At 43.0% G+C, this 22,862-nt stretch overlaps 1 protein-coding gene across 2 annotated transcripts in view; it reads right to left on the bottom strand.

Annotated features, from left to right (window-relative positions):
* Positions 1-22,862, bottom strand: part of AGBL1 (AGBL carboxypeptidase 1) — a 440,078-nt gene that overhangs the window by 83,843 nt on the left and 333,373 nt on the right. The gene's annotated exons all lie outside the window — the stretch shown is intronic.

Below are 22,862 nucleotides of genomic sequence, written 5' to 3'. Positions count from 1 at the left end.
ATACTCGTGAAACATCTGAACTAAATTGACCAAACTCTATTTACTATTTGAGAAACAAACCAAAGCCACTTTCCTACAAAAGATTCAACCCAATCAGAAAAAAAAAATGTTCTATGTCCCGATGTCTTTTCAGTTTTACTGTTTTACTCAGATTGCCGTTAAAATAACTAAGTTGAATGATTTGCCAAAACTGGCTCTAGTTTAGTTTGGCACATAAATAACTTCCTTGAATTTGTCTTTATTTTACCTGAATGCTGCTGTCAGCTTTCACAAAGCGGAGAGCATATTGTCTTTCCTATTTAACAGAATTTTAAAAGAATTTGAAACAGCCTTAAAGCAGAACAAAGCAATTAACAGGGTGACTTCAAAGACAAATTGTTAATAGGACCTGACCACTTAAGATCTCTTAATACTGTGTCTGGCTGCTAAATATTGTATTGGTAGATCTAATCAGGGCTGGCAGTACATAAAATGTCTGTGACATCAACAGTTCTGCCTGAACACTCAACATGGAAAAAGCAAGGCTCTTCATCATCAGTGTGGAGTCACTGGTATCTTGGGGGCATGAGAGGCTTGCATGAGCCTCCATAAGGTAAGTGCTTTATTCAGGTCTTTGGCTAATATTCTCAACACTTTTGAGTTTGCAGATCTGGTTTGAAAATCACTTGCTGACATGCTCTGTGCTGTTATCAGGGCAGGATATCGACTGTAGAGGTCTAAGCGGAAAACACCATGGAAATACCTTTGCCTTGGCATTTCTGCACTCTGCATGCAGAAAGGGTATGGGTGGAGCAGTAGTAATCAATGCTTGTATTTTAGGTTAACCAAACTCCCCTCTATCCCCTTCTTTTCAATCAGAAACTAGTCTTGCTTCTGAAATTATGTTAAATTGTTGGGGTCAAAAAAAAATAATCAGGGAGGATAGCATATCCTTTTCCTGCCAATGCATTTTGGAATACATCTGGGGCAAATACCGCTGTAGGGTCAGCACAGGCAATAAATAAATAAATTAATTAAAAAATTAAAAAGGAGAAAGAAGGAGAGAAAAAAGAGAAAACAATAACAGTAACAACAACAAATCCTTTACACAAAACTTTAAGTTTTGATCAGCAAAACTTAAAGAAATAAGCCCAACTGAAAGAAGAAACTTGTCAACATTACAAAAACCTCAGTGCTCTCAGTCTTCGCTCACAATATGCAGGTAGTTTAAGGACACCACCAGTTTAATGACATCAATGCTTTGCCTATTGATGCAACTGAGATTGCAGCTTGGCCCAAAAATACCCAATATCTCAGCACATACACTTGGCCATGCTCTCCTTTAGCTTCCAGGGCACCCATGAGCAGAAGAAAACTGGAACAAGCACCCTGCAGCATGAGACACATAAAGCATGTCTATATGGCAGGAGCAGAGATGCTTATGGATAATTTCAGAGCTGTTCAGGAGGAGCTCTGCTAAGCAGAGAAGAGGATAGGACCATTTGCCCAGCTTTCCGGCAAGCCCCTTCTCCCCTGGGGCTCCATTTGAGAGCTGCTGGGCTTCTCCAGCCTGCTAGCCCCATGCATGCTGCCCTGCCTTTCCAGCACATCACCGCACCATCACCTTTACCTCGTGAAGTACTGGCAAAGAAAAAAAAACATCAAGATGTGGTGAAGAGCTAGCTGGGGTTGAAATCAGCTGCTGAACTCAGCCTGCTTCTGGGGAAAGAGCACACCCGTTCGCTTTAGAATCCAGTCACCCAGTACATGGAAAGAGTCGTCTTGACTGTCAGCAGTGTCAGGACCACTCTGAGAATTACATTTGCTTTGCTCAAAGGATATTGTAATTTACTGAAAAAGAATTAGGAGCTTGAGGTCAGAGATCCTGTAGTTTCCTCAGAGACTGAGGAAAAGAGACTGGCAAAGGATAAGCAGAAATGGTCTCTACTGAAATACTTTTTCTTGTCTTCCTTTTTTTTTTTTTTTTCACTCGGTACCTGTTAATTAGGATAAAAGTGGGAAACACTATCTAACAAGGTTCCTGGGAGCAAACTGGAAAAAGCATTAATGAATTCAGCATTACAAGATGGTTTCCAAGCAACAGAACATTTCAGCTGAATATTAACCCTAGTCACAAAGAGAGAAAAAATGGTCTCAAGAATAACCTAAATGTCAGTGAATTAAGACAGAGTCTCTTCTGTGCAAACTGCTATTGGACATCTTAACGCAAGCATGGTTTGGGTAATGGTTGAACAAACTGGTGGCTGACAGCTTAATTTCCAGGTGTTTTTGAATTAACTTTCTGGTTTAGTATTAATCATAATTATGTTTGTGTTTAATACAGCATCTTAGAAGATGAGGTAAATTGTCATAGAAAGACATAACTCCCATAACATTAAATTTTATAAAAATATACTCTCAGGTATTTCCATCTATGAGTATAGATTAGCCACAGTGTATCTTCAGGTAGGAAAGATGAATGTTGCAGAGTAGGATAGCAGTTGGAGATTTGGAGAGATTAGAGTAAATAGATAAGGATTATGTAGCTACTTGGCTAGCTAGTGGTAGTTTGACGGGTCCAAAATATTGCTCAATACAAAAAGTGGGATCATATAACTGAAAATGGGTTATCATAGCTGACAACTGAGTAATCGAGAAACTGACCAAGAGGAAGAAATTCATTAAACCATGGAAATTTCATTTTCGATTATATTACCACATTCTCAGACAAAAAAATCACAAGTCCACCCCTTCTTTTCTGCACCTAATCAGGATTTAGTCTGTTAAAGGCATACGAAGGACACAGCTTTTCATCCCTAAAATTATGACTCTTACTCTTTGAGTATGTAATGAAGTTTTTGAAGATGTACCAGTAAATCAATTAATTTGTTTATGAAGAAAAATTAATCACCAACTCAGTCCCTTCAAAGACAAGTGGCATCTGAGGCAAATTCTTCTTTGTCCCAAATGGTTTGAAAGGACTGCAAATATGCATTCATGTAAATCAAGAACTTGCAGTGTGGTTATATTTAAATAAATTAGGCTGATCGTTGTATCCAAGTCTGTGTAATTGTCCTGAGGTTACCAACTTTCCTCTAGTACACCACTGAGGGAAAATACAGTATCAAGAAAACAGAGATACTGTGAATGCTGGGACAGGCGGACTAGTATGCTTCAGCAGCTCTGCCAAGGCAAATCAGGTAGAAAGTCCCAGTTTTTGGTGTTTCCAGCTGGTATTTTAGAGCAGTGGTTCACAACCTGCAAACTCTTTGGATTAGCTATGACCATGAAAGATGACCAAATCATGCAAGTTCTTACAATAAAATGTGTAAAAAGATGTCCTTAATTTTAGTCGTAAATTTGTAGACTTACAGTGACTGAAATTCAATATAAAAATCTGCCCTTTAAAATTAATTAAAAAATACAGTTTAAAGCAGATTCTATATGACTGCTAATCTGTAGCAAAATTCTCTAATAACAGTCTCATTGGGTGTTTTTATCAGTCTTGTATCAAATTTCTGACAGTTAAGGAAAAACAGAAATGAAATTGAAAACGTTCCTAGACAAAAGCTAAGTTAAAGTGGAGTTTAAATTACATCATGAATGTGTAACATAAGGGCAAAAACTTTTTGAAAGAGACTGCAATGAGCCCCCAAAGCAAATCTTGCAAACCCTGGTGGTTCAGTTATTCTACCGGGGGTTAAAAAAAAGTCATTTTACATTTAGGTAGGAAAAGTAAATGTGATATAAGTGATCTCAGCTCTGCCTGCATTGCTGATACTGCGGTGAAAATGTGTGAAACATAATTGAATGAGTCTTTAAAGACTGTCACTTAGAAGCTGATGATACTGAATACCCCTAAGTGTAACCATCTTCTTATTTCATGGCTTGCCAATGGCCAGGTTTGGGTGGCTCAACATTTCTTTATGTGCCGTCTGAGCCCTAAAGCAAAAGAGCTTTGTCCATGATGGTGAGGAAGAACAGAGCTAGAGGAGGATGTGGGTCAGGATGCTGTGTTTCTCATTTTCTTTCCTTTTTTTTTTTTTTAATTTTGACTTGCTTCTCTGCACACAGTTAGATGGTGGGCAAGTGGGGCCCACCTACAGCAACGTGCCTGTATTCAGGGCAAAGCATCAGCAGTCTTGCAAGGACAACTGGAGCAGATGCTCGGCTCTGATGTGCTGCACAGCATCAGGCATTTTCCCTGCCTGACATCTACCTCCTTGTTTTGCAGAAGGCAGAGAGAGACAAGGTGGCTTGGGTGAAGTAAAAGGCTGCGAAGGGCAGGGAAAGAAAACCTGTGCATGACAGCGTTCACCGCACAGCCAGTTCTGCTTCACTGGGAACTGTTAATTGTCCTCCACGTGGAATTAACTCTCCAGTCATCCCAACAACTACCGCTGCATCTAAATCTTCCCTTTAATGGGCTCTCAGGGAGCGAGCGGCATGCAACCTGAACTGTGCTCGCCACTACATCAATCTTCCCCTCATCACTCTCACGCCACGCAGCAATCGAGAGGAATGAGCATCGAGTGGAACTGCTCACCGTGGCTGTAATTTCTACCCTAGGCTGCTGCTCCAATGCCCGGGGAGATTTCCTCAGAAAGGGAGGGAGCTGTGGCAAGAGTATCTCCCACAGCAGAGAAAAACCTAGGGAAGAGGGAAGCCGAGGTGCTGGGCTGGGCGTCAGAAAACAGACATGTTGCTGGGAGGGCAAGAGAGGAAGGAGGTAGATCTACAAGTTTTGAAGCAGGAGGCAGCTCTTGATTTTAAAGGCTAATCAGATGCACCACAGACGTGCTTAGGCTGTGAGCATTCAGAGATCAGTTCTGCTTCTGTGTTTTCACAGTACCCAGCACAATGGGATTCTGGAAATAGATAACTCTGAAGGTGGTGGGTTTGGGGAGGGAGCAAGAGAAGGACCACATTGGGAGAGACTGTAATTGCCACGAGTGACAGGGAATAGCCTTCATTTCCATGCATGACACAGGATCCTGACCTGAGAAAGAGGTTTGGCTAATTATACCTGGTCAGGCATGTTCGTCATTCTATCAGGATCAGAAGCATGTGTACACCAGTCTGGGAATCCAGTAATTGCTATAAGAAGTGAAGGGTCAAGGTGAACAACTTTTGTTATGTGTTAAAGGCTTGAATTGATTTCTATAAAGCTGCCAGTTAAATAGTCCAGCTGGCAGATATGAACTGAAGAAATACTTTTACAAACAGGGAAAAAAAAAACAGTTGATAGATGATTCTGTTTACATGGAATAAATTCTTCATCTCTGCTAAGAATAAGGGTTCATAGCTAAGCAACTGATTTCACAGAAGGGTAGGAAGCGTTATTTTTCCCCCCGTGACCAAATTACACTTTTTCCATTCACACATCCAGGTGCAAGAGCATCCTTTCTGCAGACATTATTTTTAAACAGGTTAATTAATATTTCTGTTTGCCTTGAGTAGTTCATAGACATTTCGAAAAGAAAAGAAAAGATATGGAAGACAGTGTAGCAACACAGAAAAAAAAAAAAAGAAAGAAAAGAGGAAGAAAAGTCCAGTGTTACTTTAACACTGACAACAAAAGTCACCCTTAGATGAATTAGTGATAAACTCCCGGGGAAGACTTCAGTTCCATATGGTGATATTTAATATCAGTCACGTAGAAGCGGCCAAATCAACTCCTCATCCTGCGGTACCTGCGGGACCCGCTCCTGCCTGCTTAGCATTCCGCTGCGCCCACCCATGAAGCACTGCAATTGTCTCTCGTGATATAAATAAATAACTCCAGAATGCCAAACAGAAAGGGGTGGGGATGGGAATGATAAATCCTGAGTCAGAGACGACCGCTTGAGAGCGGCAGGGCTGTGATTTAGTGGTGCTAACGAGCCCCAGCAGAAAGAACCTCCAAGAAGCCCGTGTCGGTAGCATGGGTCCTGTCTGATGAGAAACAGGTGTTCAAGGGGATGTGAGGGTTCACAGGCTCTGTGCCCCTGGTCCACTTTTTCATTCTTGAATGATTAGTTAGAAAAGCACCTCTTCCTTTGCACCAAAGGAAAGGTCTGAGCCTCCAAGCCAGCGTGCCCATCCAGACCTGGCTCGCTGTGGTGCAGGGCTCAGCGTGCTCATGCTGAGGCTTTGGGGTTTAGGCTGATCTCGATGGAGGAGGCAAGGTGAGAACAAAGCTTTTCTGGACTCCGCTCTGTCCTGCACAGCTGTTGTTTCAAAAGCTGCGTGTGAGAAACTCATTTTCTTTGAGGAATGAGGTTCCGTGTTTGTCTTTGCTCTGCTAATCCTGGCCGAGCATCCTGTCTCTTGGAGCACAACCCAAAAGCCTGGAGCATTCAGCTCCAGTCAGCAAGACTCACTGAATCATCCCTCTGCCTCTGGTGGGACCACCGCAAGCCCTCTCCAATTAGTGTTAAGCCACCAACACACCCAGCGCTGTTTTCAGGAACCGGATAGAAGCTTTTCTAAGGGCTGCACTTAATCCAGGCTTGTTTGCCGTGTGGCACTGCTTCTCCCTCTTGAATGTAATGTTCACAGGAAAATAAATTAATACAATCCTCACCCCGCACCTCACCCACTCCCTTTGCAGAGACAAGCACTGCTGCTACACATGAAGTGCTGTGGATTCACAAAAGCATTGTATTTGGGGCTCCTTGGGTTTTTTTTGCATGCCCATTGATGGTGCTTCCCTGATCTAGACCCTCCAAAGGTCATCACCATGCAGCATCGTCCTGTTGATCTCCCAAGGGCAAATACTCACAGAAAAGCTGTGAAAAGGTGAGAACCCCCTGGCACACGGTCATTTTTATGGGGCTCGGTTGTTTATTTCCCTAAAGTGAGCGAAGCAGTGAAGCAGCGGCCAGCAATGAAAATAAAACCTCACAGGTTTGGCAGCAGGCGAAGGCTGGGTTCTGACTGAGACAAATATCCCGGGCAGCAGCTTAGGTCAGGTTCCACCTTATTGCCCTCACATGTGTGAATACCTCCCCACACGCACCCATCACAGATAAACGGTCCACGTGCACTTGCACAGTATTTATAACCACAGTTTTTCTTCCCCTGCCCTAAGTCAACTTATTCTTTGGTTTCCTACTGCCCTGAAGTCCATCAAAGCCAGTTGCCATGGAAATGGTTGTAATGTGCTTTCACGGTGTCCTCAGCCCTGAGTGCATATCAAGAGCTCTCTCTGCTGGTCTGGAATAACCATCCCTCACAGCTCCGGGTGGTCACGACACCGCTGGTACCTGGAAGCTCTCAGAATTACAACCTGTGTTTCTAGGCATCATCAGGGTCTGGAGTCTGGCACAGCATCTCCTATTTTTGAGCTAGCTGGAAACGCTCAGCTTACCAAGAAACAGCAACATCCAGCCTCTGCTTTGCTCACAATGTGCCCATCATTTGGTGAAGCGTGCTTAGCTAAGTGACCAAGGCAGTGCTGGGGAAGGAGAAACCTTGTCTGTGGTGAGACCGCTAGATCATAGAAAACTGGGGGCAGGTGGAAGATGAAACCTTTTTTTCTTCTATTTTTTTTTTTCCTTCTCTCTCTCTGTTTCAGCAGTCTGCTTAGGGAAGTGGGCAGTGGGTTAACTCCTTGCTTGAGCATTACTTTTTTCATTTCAGCAAAAGATGGAGTTCCTTGTGTAGGGTCAGAACATACACAAGCCCCTTTTGCCAGAGCCTCCTAAGGAGGAACAAGATTTCTGTATGACTTTTATCTCACAGAGTCTCGGTAATTCTTCCATGGGCTGGGCATGCTTTGCTTCCTCCCAAACACACCCAGGAGCAGCAGAGCTAAGGGTTACTATTAGCATCATTTGTTATATCTCCTCATGCTACGGCTTTTTAGGAGACCTGCACAGAAGAGAACCTGCCACGAGGTTCCAGAGGGTTTTACATGCAAAAGATTAGCAGGAGCCAATTCTAGGTTTGTTTTCCATGACTTGGAGATGCAAGGCCATTAACAGGCATGGCCTGTGATTTCCCGTCCTGCTTTGGTGTGCATCCTCTGTATGCTGGAAACCCACTAGAGAAAGTTTCTTTGCAACACTTCCACCTCATTCCTCTCTCTCATAAAGTCACTCTTAAGGAGTTGAGCTCTAAGAAACTCCCCCTTGAAAAACATTAGGATCTGACTTATAATTGGTGTAATTACTGTATAAAAGGGAGAAAGTAAGATGTAATTAACCAGGCACTTCTACCAAGCTTGCTCTTTGCTAAGCACACAGCTGAAGAGCTAAGCACAGTATTTCTCAGAAAGGGTTTTATTTTTTTTTTATTTTATTTTTTATTTTTTGTAACCGTCATGGAGATGACATCTTTCTGATGGACCCAATAGCAGGGAAACAGCAAAGACGACCACCGAGGTGTTGCTAGTTGTCTGCCTTCCTCTTCTTGCAGTGCAAGTTAATTGCTAGCTTTCAGCAGAGCCCAGATGGGCCTTTTTTTACTTAAAAATAATAATTTCTAGAGTTGTATAACACTGTTGTTTTTTTTAAGGTTTTGTTTTTAAATTGTCTACTTCAGAGGTGCATGGTTGTGTAGGAAAGCTGCTTGTACTCTATGCACAAACCATCCTAGGTGCTTTCCAGCCCCCATTCTGTGTTAAAACTGCTTTGAGTCACAATTAATAAGGGACTTTCTGTTTCCTCCAACCACTGTATGTTTTTGCTTTAATTTAGGAAAAGGGGGAAAAAAAAAAATAACCACAGATAATTTAGGAGGGAAACATTGCAATTATGTGGTGCAATGGAAGGATAGGGGGCAGAGGGAGATGACAATGTTATCATTGGAAAATCTCAGAAAAAAAGGCACTGACCAAACACAGATTAGTTTCCCTCCAGTCCTGATCCTTAGTTAATAATTGGCACAAATAATCAATTGGAACCACGGTGCAAATGTATACAGCAGAGGGGGCCTCAGTAAATGATTCTCTTCCATGAACTTATTAAAGCTGATTAAAACCTTGCCATTGATTTTTTGGGCCATCCTGGAGAGACCAGACATGAGGTCAAGCACACAGTGGATAAGTGTATCATTAAATCTAGTCCTTCTGAGAATTAAGCAGAAATGCCAAGAAGTTACGAGTTACAAGTTTTAAGCGCTCATCCTGAGATCTACCTGCTTCATAATGTTTCATTTTGACAACAGCCATCCCCCTCACATCCCACATCCCAAACTAATGAGATAGTTAGTCACCGAGAAGAGAGCACTGTGCCGAACGCCAGCTTGCAATATTTCCAACCCAGAGGAACAAAGCCCAGCTTATGTGACCACTTAAAAGCCCCTAAAATAAAACCTTTCAGTTGTCCAGTCTTATTTCTTCCCTAGCCACTTTTTGTCTCTCCTTCATTAGAGAGCATAGACGTGGGACCATTGAGAGGGATATGTGGCATCTTGGGAGGGAAGAGATGTTACCAAGAGCATGTTGCGAGTGAACTTAGCCCATCTTTATCCAAGTCAATTTAGTCTAAAACTCTAACCTCCTACACAGAAAAAGACCTCCATGGAGTGATTTATTTTGCTACCTTCTGGAGGTGCTGGTTTCTCCCAGTGTGTTAGTCCAGGGTAGTTAGTCTCCTTAACTGGATATTTCAAGGGACATTGCCATGATTTACAAGAGCTGGGGATGGGGAACTTTTGGTCACCTATCGCTGTGCATCAGTACAGTTCCTGCTCTCATATCCCACAGTACAGAGTAACCAGGGCAGTGCCTGCTGCCCTCTTTTGTGTGTCTGGGATTGTCCACCCCAGTTAGATATTTAACATCAGGTGAGGGGAATCTGAGCTTGCACACAGATTCGAGGAAGGTGCATTGAAAATCCTCAGACACTACAATTTTTCTGTTGAAATTTGTACAGAAGTTCTTAGGTGTGGCGTACCACTGCAGCAAGAAACCTCTTTGACAAATTTCTTGAATGCCTGGCTTGTGTTACAGTCTGCCCGACTAAAGGCAAGGTGCAGGCTAGTAGAGCAATATCAAAGTTTTAGCCAACTTTAGCCTTTTTCTGTGAGATGCTGAGCACAACGTGTGGGCAGCCAGATACCCTCCGGGGCCACCAAATCATTCAGAACTGAAAGCACATCGCGCACAAGTTTGGATCAGGCCCATTTTTCCACTTCCTAATCTGCTCCACCTGGCAGGGTAAAACCCTCGCTGCGTAAGCGGATGGTCCCTGCGTGCGGAGCCTGGACGCACCTGCCGCTCCTCTTGTACCTTAGCAAACCGCTGCCTGGGAACTTGGGAGAGATCCAGGTTCCTCCAGCTACAACGGACAAGATGCTGCCTCGTGTAAACCTCATTTGCATTTCTCCTCTAAATCTGTTTCAACTCTACCATCCGCATGTTTATCAGAGAAGAAAGGCAGAGCAAGGGGAGAGGAAAGCAGCTGAGTGTCTTTTCTCAAATCACTGTGCTCTCATTTTAACTTCCATTTGGTACTGGCTTCTCTGTCAGCCCCCCAGATATTTTCAAAACCTTCCTCCCACCTTCCTTCTTCAGTTCACTTGTATCAGATCATCATTAACTCTACAAACCCATCCCTGGAAATGTTTTTCCTTTGTAAAGAAATCAGATTTAAACTAACAACCGCAGAGCAGCATCTTGTATTCTACTAGCACTTTTACTGTCCCATCATGCATGATTTAGGTTGAAACTCTGGGATGACCGATGGCAGAACCACGTGGGAAGTAAACAGAAAAGGAACTTCAGTAGCAAAAGCTTCCCAGTGATCAGGAGAGGATACATCAGTTTGAAGGGAGTGATTTAAACCAAAGAGACGTTTCTTTGAATTCCCTGCATTGGTAGATGTGACAGGTTCAGCTGGAGAGGAGGGACAAGAGCACACTGCATTGCCAGGCAGTGACTCGTCAGCATTTGATGCTCGTCACAATATTGCTCAAGTGTGGGCAAGAAAGGATTCTGTGAGCTGTGTGTCATCACCCGTACTCTTTGTGAATCCGCGGGGAATGGGCAAACAGCTTTTTTTGGAGAGGTGGGATGAAGAAATCTGGGAGATTCTCAATGCTTCATTTCTGCTTTCCTTTTGAACAAAACCTTTTGAGGTCCTATTTTGGAAGCTGACAGATTTTTCTTTTAAAGGTTAAACCAAAGTTAAAAATGAAATGCAAATTGTTTCAATTCAATTCAACTCAAGTAAAATAGGTCATCTGATCTGGGCACATTTCCCTGTTCTGCCCATTTCGTTTTCTCAGCAAACAGCATGAAAATAACAGGCTGTGTCCCAGCCCTGGGCTGGGGCTGCTGCAGAGACCCTCATCCCCCCTCATCCAGAGAGAGAGTGAAAGTTTGAAGTCATAGAATCATTCAGGTTGGGAAAGACCTCTAAGATCATCTAGCCCAACCAACTGAAGGTTTTCAATCTGGAAATCAAGTGGTGACACTTAGATCTTTCTATTCAGGTATTTCATCCACTGCTGAATTGAATAACATACCCAACCACTGGTACCACTTGAAAATTAGGACATGGGAGACATCCTCAGTCCATCCTAGGGTCTTCTTTTGGGAAGACCAGATGTAGTTTTTGAACTTTTCTCCAGGTCGACCGATTTGGGATGGAGGGCAGTATGACATGCTCTCTGATGGTACCAGTTCTGAAAATATTTCTTAGACTCAATGACTCAGAATGGGTCCCTTCTAGTCCTGTATCTCAAACGGCTGAGTAGCCCCTTACTGGTCTCATGCACAAATCCCCCCTCTCTCAGACTCTCAGGGATGTGTGTGAAATGGGTCAGCGCAGTGGCACTGCAAACCAAAGCTTAAGCTAGCGGAATTCCTTCCCCGCAAGCCAATTTTCAGTAACTTCCTCCCACAAAGAATTTAGTTTAGAGTTAATTGAATTAGTAAAGGCCTTCAAATGCTTCGACAAGGGACTGGCTTCATTTTGGCCTTACAAAGCCAATCAAATCAGCAGAGAAGCAGCAAAGCCAGTCAATGACTCCCATTAATCGTCTGAGAAAGCAAAGGAAAAAAAAAAAAGACACAAAACCAAACAAAACAGAAAGGCAAAAAAAAAAAATAAAGAAAAAGAAAAAAAGAAAAAGCAGACTACAACTCTTAAAAACTTGGCTCACCCCAGACACAGAACACTAGATGAAAAATTGACTCTGTGAATTGCATTATAGATTTTGAAGATGGGTCTGTTTCTGAGAGTCTGAGATTGAAAGTCTGCTACGTGCTGCTGAAGCTTGCTACTGCAGGGACCAACCTCTGCTAGGAAACTCTGGAGCGCACATGTAAAGAATTCGGGCTCACTGCACAGATGTCAAAAGGGGTCACTGCTCGTGCACACCCTGCCCAGTGTATTAGATTTTGCAGCCATTTGCCCCATGCAAGTAAAACAAGTCATGCATGTGCACAGCAGGCACAGGAACATCAGCGGGTGGCCCCCAGGCTCCACTCTGAAATTGGAGAAGGTACCTGAGCTTTTTAAGAGCAGAATTATACATCTAGGAATCGCTCCAGAGCTAAAAGCAGGACACTTCCTCAGCTCCTCAGCCAGATAAGTGGACTGAGGAGCTCTGATTTCTGCAGGTAGGTGTCCATCCTACCTCCCAGCACACATTGGGTATCCCTCACCATACCTGGCAAGTTGCCGCGGTACACGAATGTAGCATCAGTATCACACAACTGGCACAACATGCTTCATTGCAAATTTGCTACTTCAGTTGCCATAGCGAAGGTACACCTCTGAGCGCTGCGGGCTGTAGTCATATGGTGTATTAAATTCTTGCAACTTCTCACCCCAGATGAGTACAAAACACCTGCCACAGCCTGTCAATTCAAAGGGAGTGCTACAAAACGCAGTCAAAATGGAAAAGACCGATTAAGCTACCTGGTTTATCTTCCTGCCAGGCAAAGAATTTGGGTCAGATATCAGGCCTATCTTTGCATCTCTTTCTATTTTTTATTTTAAAATTAGTCTCTTGTAGAAGGCAGCAGACTGAAAGCTCCATCCTTCTTCCCAGTTTCTGTACACTCATCACTTAGCTTTAGATCTGGTAAATAACTTTTTAAAAGAACATTTGCTATCTTCCCTGTTTTAAAAAAAGAGGTGTCTAAGAAATAGAAATCTTATGAAAAGGATTCTTTTTGATGAATTTCTTGGTTCAAAAGATTTTAGAAGGTCTTTTGCACAAGGTTCATTTTTTTGATGGAAAGCCATGATTTTCCTTGATTAGCCAGTGAGTTAATAAAGGTGGACAAGAAAAGATATCTCTGATTATTGAAACAAAATTTCCAAAGTATCTAAACAAAAGATATCCTTGAGATTTTGGCACAAAAAACCTCTAACATATTGAGACATGATTTTTTCTCCAAAAAATGTGGGATGGAAATATTTTTGAAAGATTTAGATCATTTCATGAGACAAAAACTTAATTTTCTATTTGCACTACAAAAACCTTCGAAGATGAAAGTAGAGCTCTGTATTTCACTTCTACAGTGGCAAAAATAGTAGGAAGGGGCAACTATTATTTTATTTTATTGTTAAGAAATTGTTAGGCTAATTTTGTTGGGAAAAATGGGCACAAAGTATCAAATACAATATCATGCCCGAATCAAGCAAAACACTAAGCATTCTTAAATGAAGTTTAGAGGTTTTTGTTTTATGTTTTGTTACAAAGATTTTAGTAAACAATGACAAGTTACAGTGGGAAGCAAGTGCAATAAAAATAATTTAATTATTTTATTAAATATGAAAAAAGGAAGCAATCTCAGCTAAAAGTATTTGCAGTGTTTTAAATTATGTAAAGCTTTCATTTTACAACTTCTCTCACTCCCTCTTTCTTTAACAACAGCTTCAGTGGCACAAGATGACCCCTCCAGACAGTCTTTTAGATAGAATTGAGGAAGGCATTAGATGTCTTTTATGGGGAAAGGAAAAAAAAGTGCTGTGATAGGCAGAGACTTGTGGTCTTGCCCTTGTTTTCCCGAGCCAAGGATTTTTCCTTAAAAACAAAACAAAATCAACCACATGAGGAAACATGAGTACAGAGAAAAGAGCAAGAAAGACAGCAAATAATGAGACATCAGTGCTGGAAAAGGGCAGGTGAGTTCTTGGTCACCTTAACCTCTCAGAAAATGGGTAAAATCATATCCCTGCTGGGCCGGTTAAGATACTGCTTTCACCTGCCTTTTTGTTATTGTCATTTCACGGTGTTATTGCACAGATGTGATCTTGGTTTTTTTTTGTTTGTTGTTTTTCCTTTTTATACAAAGCAAGACCAAGACAGAGAGATGGGAGAATAGATATGGTGGGAGAAAGAGAAGAGAAAGGAACAAACGCAGCTGAGCAATGCCAGGGTTGCCAGCAGTTTGGCAAAAGCACTGTTACTTTCTCTAAGCTTTCACTAGAGCTTTCTCTAGAGCTCGTTGAGGTTAACTTGTTCTCCCAGAGTAAGGAAGCAAAGACCTGAGTCGTCACAGTGCCCAGAAGATCCTGTGGTCCAGCATCTGCGGTGGTAAAGCCTCTCTTCTCTTTTCTTCTAAGCCTCTCTTCTCTTTTCTTCTAACATCATACCAAGGACCTTCAAGGATGGAGATGAATGGCAGCCTAACCTCTCCTCACAAGAATTCTCCAGGCAAAGAACTAAAAGCTAGGAAAAAACCAAATGTTTCCTCTCTCCTAGGTGAACTCCCTGTTCATTGGGACACACTGCAAGCTCTGCTAACCCAGGATATCCCCATCACTATTTCCACAGCTCTGGAAAAAAGCAAATGAGCCATGACAAAGAGAGCTCAGGACTGTTGAACACGTGCTGGTTCCTGTTCTGCCTTCCACTTGTCACTTTTCATTCAGGTGATGAAATAATCTGATTAGATGAGTTGGGAATTATCAAGCTTCACTCACTATCTGTATTTTCACGTAACAGGCAAAGCCAGAGATTGCCGGCAAACTGTGAAGCACATGCTGAGAGCCCTGTTCGATTCCCTTGGTCCCAGTTTTAATTCTGAAATCAAAAGAGCTGAACCATCTTCCTCTTGCTCTTTCAAAGCTCTGCTTGTCTTTCAGGCAGTGAGAGCCTGTCTCCAGCAGGACTCTGCATGGCCTGCCTGCACACTCAGGTGCCCTTTATTCCTCTCCCTTCAGCATGGCGGAGCTTGGCTAGCAACCTTTGGCTTGATTATTATAATCAGTACTTGTATTTTTGAGTAACAAGCATAAGGACTGTGATTGATTAGAAAACTACCCAGAGAGGTCCCCAAAGTTCCGTGAAGTCCATGAAAGTACTGCAAGTGGAGATGCTTCCAGTGCTGGAAGGAGAAATCATGGTGCAGACATGATGCATGAGCAGGGCTCCACAGATTTCAGCGGAGTGCATCTTCATTAATGAACACCAAGACAGAAGAAAAGCGGGGCAGATAGGTTAATTTATTACTGCAATGAACTAACCACATGTAATGTCTTTCTGTCCTCAGTTCCAGAAAGTGTGTTTCTCTACATGCATTGTGCTCCATGTGTCTTCAAGCATGAGGTCTGCACGATCTTGAAGAAAGAGTTGGATCAGATCTTCCTTGTTTGCATGCAGGATCTCCTCGTTGGCTGACACCAGCCACCTGTGAAGATTGTGTCAAAGGCAGCGGCAAGGACTCAGCTTTATAGATGGTCTCCTAGGAACTGTCACTGCCTATCAGTTACGTGTCTTGGAAAGGAGAGGCCAGGCAGTCAGGGAGTGGGAGGAGGGCACAGGGATGGGAGGATCTGTCCTTCAGCTCAATCGTGGTAGTCAATTTCTACTGCCATAATTAAAGAGGAAAATAAAGAAGCAGTCACGTGGCACTGAATCCTCACTGCCTTGCTGGAGAGCAGACTGCAGCTGCTGCTTTGCTATACAAACTGCCACATCGAAGCCAAGAGCTTAGCACTTCTGGGTGGAGGTAGAAAGTGTATTAGACAGTGGTGACTGGCCCTATTGCTGTGAAAACCCTATATATAGTGATTAATACAACCAGAAGCATTAAGCACTCTTTCCTCCCTTTGCCTCCTCTGTTTTTCCTCTCTGCATGTGAGCAGAGAAGATGCATGACCCAGGTTTCAGCCAGAGTTTGTATTCTAGGGAGTTATTTGGTTTTGTTTTTTAAATCTCACACAGGAATTAAAAATAATCCCAGAAACTGGGAGGGAGGCAGGTGTCAGGGGAAGCAGAAGTAGCCAGAAAGCAAGCTGACCAAGGCTCTGGGTAGTGAGCAGCATGGGCATCACTGCACAGCAAGAGCATTTCAGATGCGAAGAGAATCACTAAAGGACACAAACAGAGGAGACAAAATGCAGATGGATTGCATTGGGAAGGTGGGCTTTTCTGGGGAAGGTCTCGCAGCAGACATTTTTCTGCAAGTCAGCCCTGTTCTTAGAAAGCCATGCAATATCTGGGCACAACAGTGCTGCTGAGCTACAGAAGTCAAAGTAGGCAGTAGAAGAGACAGTCTTTGGCTATGCAAACAAAACAGTATTATGAATTAGAGCTGTGTTTGCAATGAAAGATAGTCACTTGTCCACGGACTGATACTTTCCACCGGTAGTCAGCAGCCCCACATATTGTCCTCAGCTTTACTGCACAGCCTTGGAAAAGTTGCCTTACTTTCTTGCTCTTTTCAAGCTTCTGCCCATATAAAGCCTTGGTGTACCTGAATACTGTCTCTCCATTGCTATAGGATAGAAAAAATTCCTGCCCCATACAGCTGCATACATGAGAGGGATTTTCTGCAATTATTGTGGCAGGGAAAAAAAAGAAGAAGAAGAAGAAGAATGAATTCTTTGAAAGTGCTTGACATCTCCCTATCTCTCTATTGATTGAAGGTTTTGTTTTGCTTTGTTTTGTTTTTGAGAAACAAATCAAAGAATGAATTCCACCTTTCTTTTTGGCTGGATTTTGCTTTATTACATCTCTTTATTTCAATTTTGTCTGGTCTGATCAGACAGTTGAGGTTTCTTTACTTCCCAGCTGGTTCCATAAATTGGATCAACACATTTTGGACTGCTGCACCAGGTTTCCTTAAGCTGGCATTCAAGATACACTACTATAAGCTCTCATTGAAATGAGCTGGCAGTAAGACTCAAAATTCATGGAAAACATGAGCGAATGATGAGAATTTGTTTAAAACTTGAATAAATATTCACCGGGGAAAACAAAAAGGCTGTGCTGCTTTCATAGATCTAATATTAATTTACTGATTTCTTGATTAAAATGAAAATGGAAAAATGATTCCCAGCAGGTCCCTCTTCTCTTGCTAAGTTAATAGCAGGGATGCCATTACACTGCAAATGATACATTTGATGCTAAAACCTAGAAATGTGTTCATTTGTTCAGTTCATTCACCCAGCGAGGCTCAGTCGTGTTCTACTTGGCTAGGACAATCTTCTTTCTTCATCAAATGGAAAGAGAAAGGCAACAGGAGCAACTTGTCATTGGTTTGGGAATGAAGGGGTCTGATCTGATGAAATCGACCTGGACAGGGAACACAGCAGCTGTCCAGCATCATTACTGGCCAAACTGTCTTACGGAGGGGGAGCAGAGAGTAAAGCTGACATGGGAAAGGCAGGGCAATGTGAGATCTCTAACTCCAGGAGCACGGAAGATAGCTGCCTGGTCGAAGCACGGGAAACTTCCTTGTTGAAATGTGTTCTTGGTGATTAATTCAGTTCAGGGTAAAGACAGAGGCTGTGGGAGGTGTTCTTGAGCACAGGGAGCCCAACAGTAATTCCTATTACTTTTAGTGGTATCTCTCTAAAAAGACGTGTTTGGTCTGACAGAGTGCTTTTTACCTCTCTCTGGTGCTGACCTCCCTCTATTGACATTGATGTTAATAGCAATTAAAGATCTTCAAAGATTTGAGTCCTTCACAAAAAGCTGATGTTAATTATTACCTGTAATGCTATTTTGCCTTTGTTGTTGCTTCTTCTTGATGAAGTTCCTGTAGATGAATTCAAGAAACCACTTCAGAGGAAACCCAATACCTTCCTCTGATGTTTACTTCTGGGAAGGCTCATGAGGTTAGAAGGGAGAAATCCAGCTTCAAAAAATCATGTCCAAAATGCCTTTAGACACCCAAAAGGTGTGCTCTGTGGCCTTCAGCTAATGTTTTCAGAAGGTCAAAGATCTCCACTGGGTCCTCGATATATTTGCCAGTCTCTGCTGCCCTTGGGCACCTAAAATGTCACACCTATGTTCAGATACCTCAATTTGTCTCAAAATGTCAGTGGCTTTCTATCAGTTATGCAAGGGAAACATTTACTTTCAAGATGAAAATTTAATCCCTGAGCCAAAACACTTGAACACAAAGGGTCTGATGAGCTACAGGTGAAGTCTGCAAGAGGGTTGCAGAAGTGCCCAGCCCAGCAACTTTAACACCAGTCAGCAAAAGCCTTGGCTGTACCACTTCAAACAGTGATCCTTTTTGGGCTGCCAGAATGACACGAAGCTGATACAGAAGTCCTGCTTGCTATACACCACAGTACTGCCCACACTCCGTAAGTCCTCTCCCCGCCCCCCCACCCTCCTCCCCCCCCCCGGAAAAAAAAAAAAAAAATGGACAGCACAGATCCTCACAGTACAAGATAGCAACCAGCATGTGTAGCTCTGAATCATCTGTCTTTGGAGAGCTGAATGCATTTGAAAAGGCCACTGCTACCAGCTGTGCTTCTCTAAGAGGAATTTTGCATTTAGCACACAATTACTTTGCACAAATGAAAGGGACGTTGGATTTCTCGGGGACAAACAGTACTGCGAGCCTGGCCACTGGGCAGATGCTCTTCACTACAGATTCTGGGTCAGGTGGGGGCAGGGAAGGTGTCTTTCAGTTCAAATATGAACCAAAATAAGCATTTATTGTTGGAATCAGGAAATTCCTTCGGGAGAAAGTCCTAGTTGTTGGAAATGTGCAAGCAGTGAAATTCCACCCATTCCGTGTCGATTGTGTTACTTGCTTGCATTGCTGCTGCACGTCCAAAATCAATACAATATTAAGCAGTCAAGAGCCATTATAAGGCTCAGCCTGTTTAGTTGGATGTATGATGCACTTGGACTTATGGCCAAGTCTGCTCTGTCCCCTGTAACTAGGATCAAGTGCAGGTTTGGTTTTGCAGAAGAGCATGACTTGAACCATTTGCATGCCAACTGTTTGCTGGGGTAGTGTTTGGGCATAAATGACATGTGCTCCACAGTGCCTAAACTTCCCAGCCTGGAGAACAAATTAGGTAGATCCAGATAACAAGTGGAGTGTGACCCAACATATAGGCAGTGCTAAGGATCAGGAATATAACACTAAAATTTAACCATAACATAACAGTATGGATAAAGTCTGCAAGGCCCTAGACTAACAGGGTAACATTTAAGACACAACACTGGGGGTCACTAAGTTGGTACCCTTCTGTTTTTGACTGAAGAAGAAATCATCCCCAGAAGACAAAAAGCAATGGAAATGGAATTGCAACATATCCTGCTGCTACAGTTCCAAGGCTGCCTGCTCTGGGATCAAGAAGTTACCTGAGGAAGAAGCACATTTGTAGTCACCACCCTAAAAGAGAGTGCAGAGCACTAGCAAGCTTGTGATGGCTCAGAAGCACAGTGAAATTGCTGCTTGGACCTCTCAGAGAAGTCACCAACTAGCCAGTTCCTGGTGAATGTCTCTCTCTTGCCCTGCTTTGTCATAGGTCTTCTTTCTTAACTTGCAGGAAAACAAGAACCTCATCTGAGGACACTGTTCAGGGCTTGCTGTAGGAAAATGCAGTAGGCAAAAGTATGTTTGAACTGCTAGATTTGTGCTGCACCCAGGCTGTAGATACCCTGGAGCTCCAGTGGTCAACTTGTGCCTTTGAAAACCGCAAAAAAAAAACATTAAATCACAAATGAATCAAAAAAAGGAGAGAGTCTGCTTTTTTTCTGAAAAAGGCCCTTTAAATGACCCAGCTTTCAAGTCCTCTATGCACAGAGGCAGTATAGTTGATAAAATGATGGATTATTGAATCAAGCCTGGCCAACGTCAGAAGAACCTACACCACTGAGCTGGAAGAGCTGCTCTGCCATGTCCTAGAACACCAGCCAGGCTTCGAGCTCACATCCAAGTCTGTTGAGTTTGGCCAGCGATTCCCCCAAAAGAGCTCAGGATCAGCACGGTGGAACACTTCCACTTTGCAAGAGGAGCTCTGAGAGCAGGAACTGATGGAGGGAGGCAGCTCGCTCGACTTAATGCAGAGCTCAAAGGCGAATTCCGGCTCCAAAGAGCATGTGAAATTTGCAGTTCGCTGCAGACGTTTTTTGCTGATTGTGTCACACTCAGTTTCCTAAGGAGGAAGCAGGGGAACTCAGCCTTATTTGCATGAGTTTCACATCCCTCTCCTTGGCTGAGAACACACTGTGCTATTCGATGGACAGCTCCTTTCTGATTCACTGCTCTAATTATGTTTTACAGCCGGAATATGGTACTTATGTCAAAGCTGATGGGTAAAATTCTACTGAGAAGCAACAACGTTTTGTAGCATTCTCCTGTTGTTCATTTCCATGGCTTCCCTTCATTTTTTTCCCCTCAAGGCTCATTTTGCAGGCACTAGTCGTTCTGGAGAGAGATGTTCTCACCTCCTTGATGCTTTCTTTTAACTAACAGCCATATTCTTTTTTTTTATTATTTGTTTATTTATTGCACTTTTGTAGGCATAGGGTGACAGAAAGAGAAAATACATAGAATGGTCTTATGATTTGTCTCAAGTAGCTGGTAAAGAGCTGGAGTATTTGCCTGCAGATAGACTTCCACAGTAAAAATAATCTTTTCGTACTGGAGAATAGGACCACACAGATTTGGTGATTTGTATACATATTTCCAAGACTAATTCAGCCCCCTGTGCTACCTGGGCCTGTCTCCAGCATGCTCTATAATCCCCACATGCAGAACCTCTCCTAGACCACAAGCCAAGGGACAATAAGGATCAGCCAGCTTCTCTTCTCACTCCATGTAAAAGCCACCAGTGAGAGCTGGGCAGTTGGCTCTTGGTCTCAGCAATCACTGGAGGAACTATCCCAAATTTAGGGGGATTCACCCCCATCCTATGGAAGAGAGGAAGGGGCCACTTCAGAAGACACAAGGTCATTACCAGAATAGGACTGCAGAACACCAATAAGGCTGGGTTTAGCTTCATGCTATTTTCCCTGTCTCCCATTATTTTCCTGAGCTCAGCCAAGGTTGGAGCTGATCCTAGGGCTTGTTTATTCCCTGGCTATTTCATGCTGTAAACCACAGCAGGACTGCACACTGCTGCTTATGGCCAGACAGATCTCGTGTTTCTGTGCGTGTTTGGCAGGTACAGGGAGGAGAGGTGGTGGAAGAACATTCACTGCTGCAACAGCAGTAGGATCACAGCTTGGGTAACAGGAAGAAAAAATAAAAAACAACACATGATCTCTCATTTAACTGTACTAAATGACAAATTGCTTACAGGCAAGGCTGCCCACTGAGGAAACCAACAAGAAAGTGATTGTTTCTCATTTCCTAGAGACTGCTGACCGAAGAGGAAGGGGAAGAAGGTGCATTTGAAATGCTGGTCAGGTGCTTTACAGTGCTCGACTGTAGCTATTTTCTCCATCTTCACAAGAACATTTGGTATAACATTATTCTTAGTCCTTGGCAACATTCAAACGAAAAGAAAAAACTCAGGTGACTGTTTCAAAGGCTAAGATAATTTTCTTTCATTGCTTGACTCCAAATTTTGCTTCAGCAGAGTTTGAGGTACAGATGGTTTTCTTTTCTTTTTATTCTTACATTTTTTTAAACGTAAACCTGCCAGGCTTAGGGTTCAGGGATCTGTCTTTTCACACTGCACCTGCTGATGGTCCAAGCACCTACACTGTGCTGGAACAGTGCTTTTGCACTACCCCTTCCCTGCCAAAAAAACACATTTTGCTGTTGCTAAGGAAATCTTTTACCCAAATCTTGGCAAGGGAGAAGAAATGCTTAATTAAAATAAAAAATAATCAAAAAAAACCAAACATTCTTTTGTCATATTTGTTTTCTGTACCATACCGTGCCTATTCATAAAACATAAGCTTCATTTTCTTAGAATTACAGAATAATTTAGGCTGGAAGGGACCTCTGGAGGTCACCTGGTCCAACTGCCTGCAGAGCTAACTTCAAAGCTAGATCAGGCTGCTCAAAGCTTTTTCTAGCCAAACCTCAAAAGCCGCAAGGATGGAGATCCACACCTCTCTGAGCCCCGGCTTCAGTACTTCAAAACACTCCCAGTGATTATTTTCACCCCTTACATCCAGTCTTAAACTCCCTTGCTACAGCCTGTACCCACTGACTCTTGTCCTACTATGCACCTCTGAGAAGAGTTTGGCTCTGCCTTTACTATAATATTTCTTACAAAGGTCCATTCACTCGCTAGCCAGTCACTGTGGACATGCAAGAATCTCCCAGCCTCACACTTGTGGGTCTACTCTGCCCTTCCATCCTCACACACCTCATCCTGTTCACATTTTCTGCACAGTTTTTCCCTTCATCTTTGCCTGAGATGACCCCTCCCACACATCCCAGCATGACCAGGCTGAGCAAGCCTACCATGTAGAAGATAAGAAGGAAAGATGGATGAGGCAGATGAGGAAAACAGCAGCACAGGTGTGTAGACAAGAGAAATAGTCCTCATGAATCTCCCATACACACCTGAGCATTGAGATGGAAGGGGCTGGCTGCTGACTATTCTGCAAGCGTCAAGAAAAGCCACATTTTCCCCATTTTATTGGCTCAGCTTTGCTCCTCGTTCCATCCCCATGCTTTGTCAAAAACATGTAAGTCCCATACTGAGTCCAAATTCAGCAACAATCTAACCTTTTCCTCCCCACTGTGATGGAACACTTGATAGAATTAACGTGCACTA

Source organism: Anser cygnoides, chromosome 11 (assembly GCF_040182565.1).
Source record: "Anser cygnoides isolate HZ-2024a breed goose chromosome 11, Taihu_goose_T2T_genome, whole genome shotgun sequence".
In the NCBI taxonomy this organism is placed as follows: domain Eukaryota; kingdom Metazoa; phylum Chordata; class Aves; order Anseriformes; family Anatidae; genus Anser; species Anser cygnoides.
The sequence above is the reverse complement of the archived record's forward strand: the minus strand, read 5'-3'. Positions and strand labels throughout refer to the sequence as shown.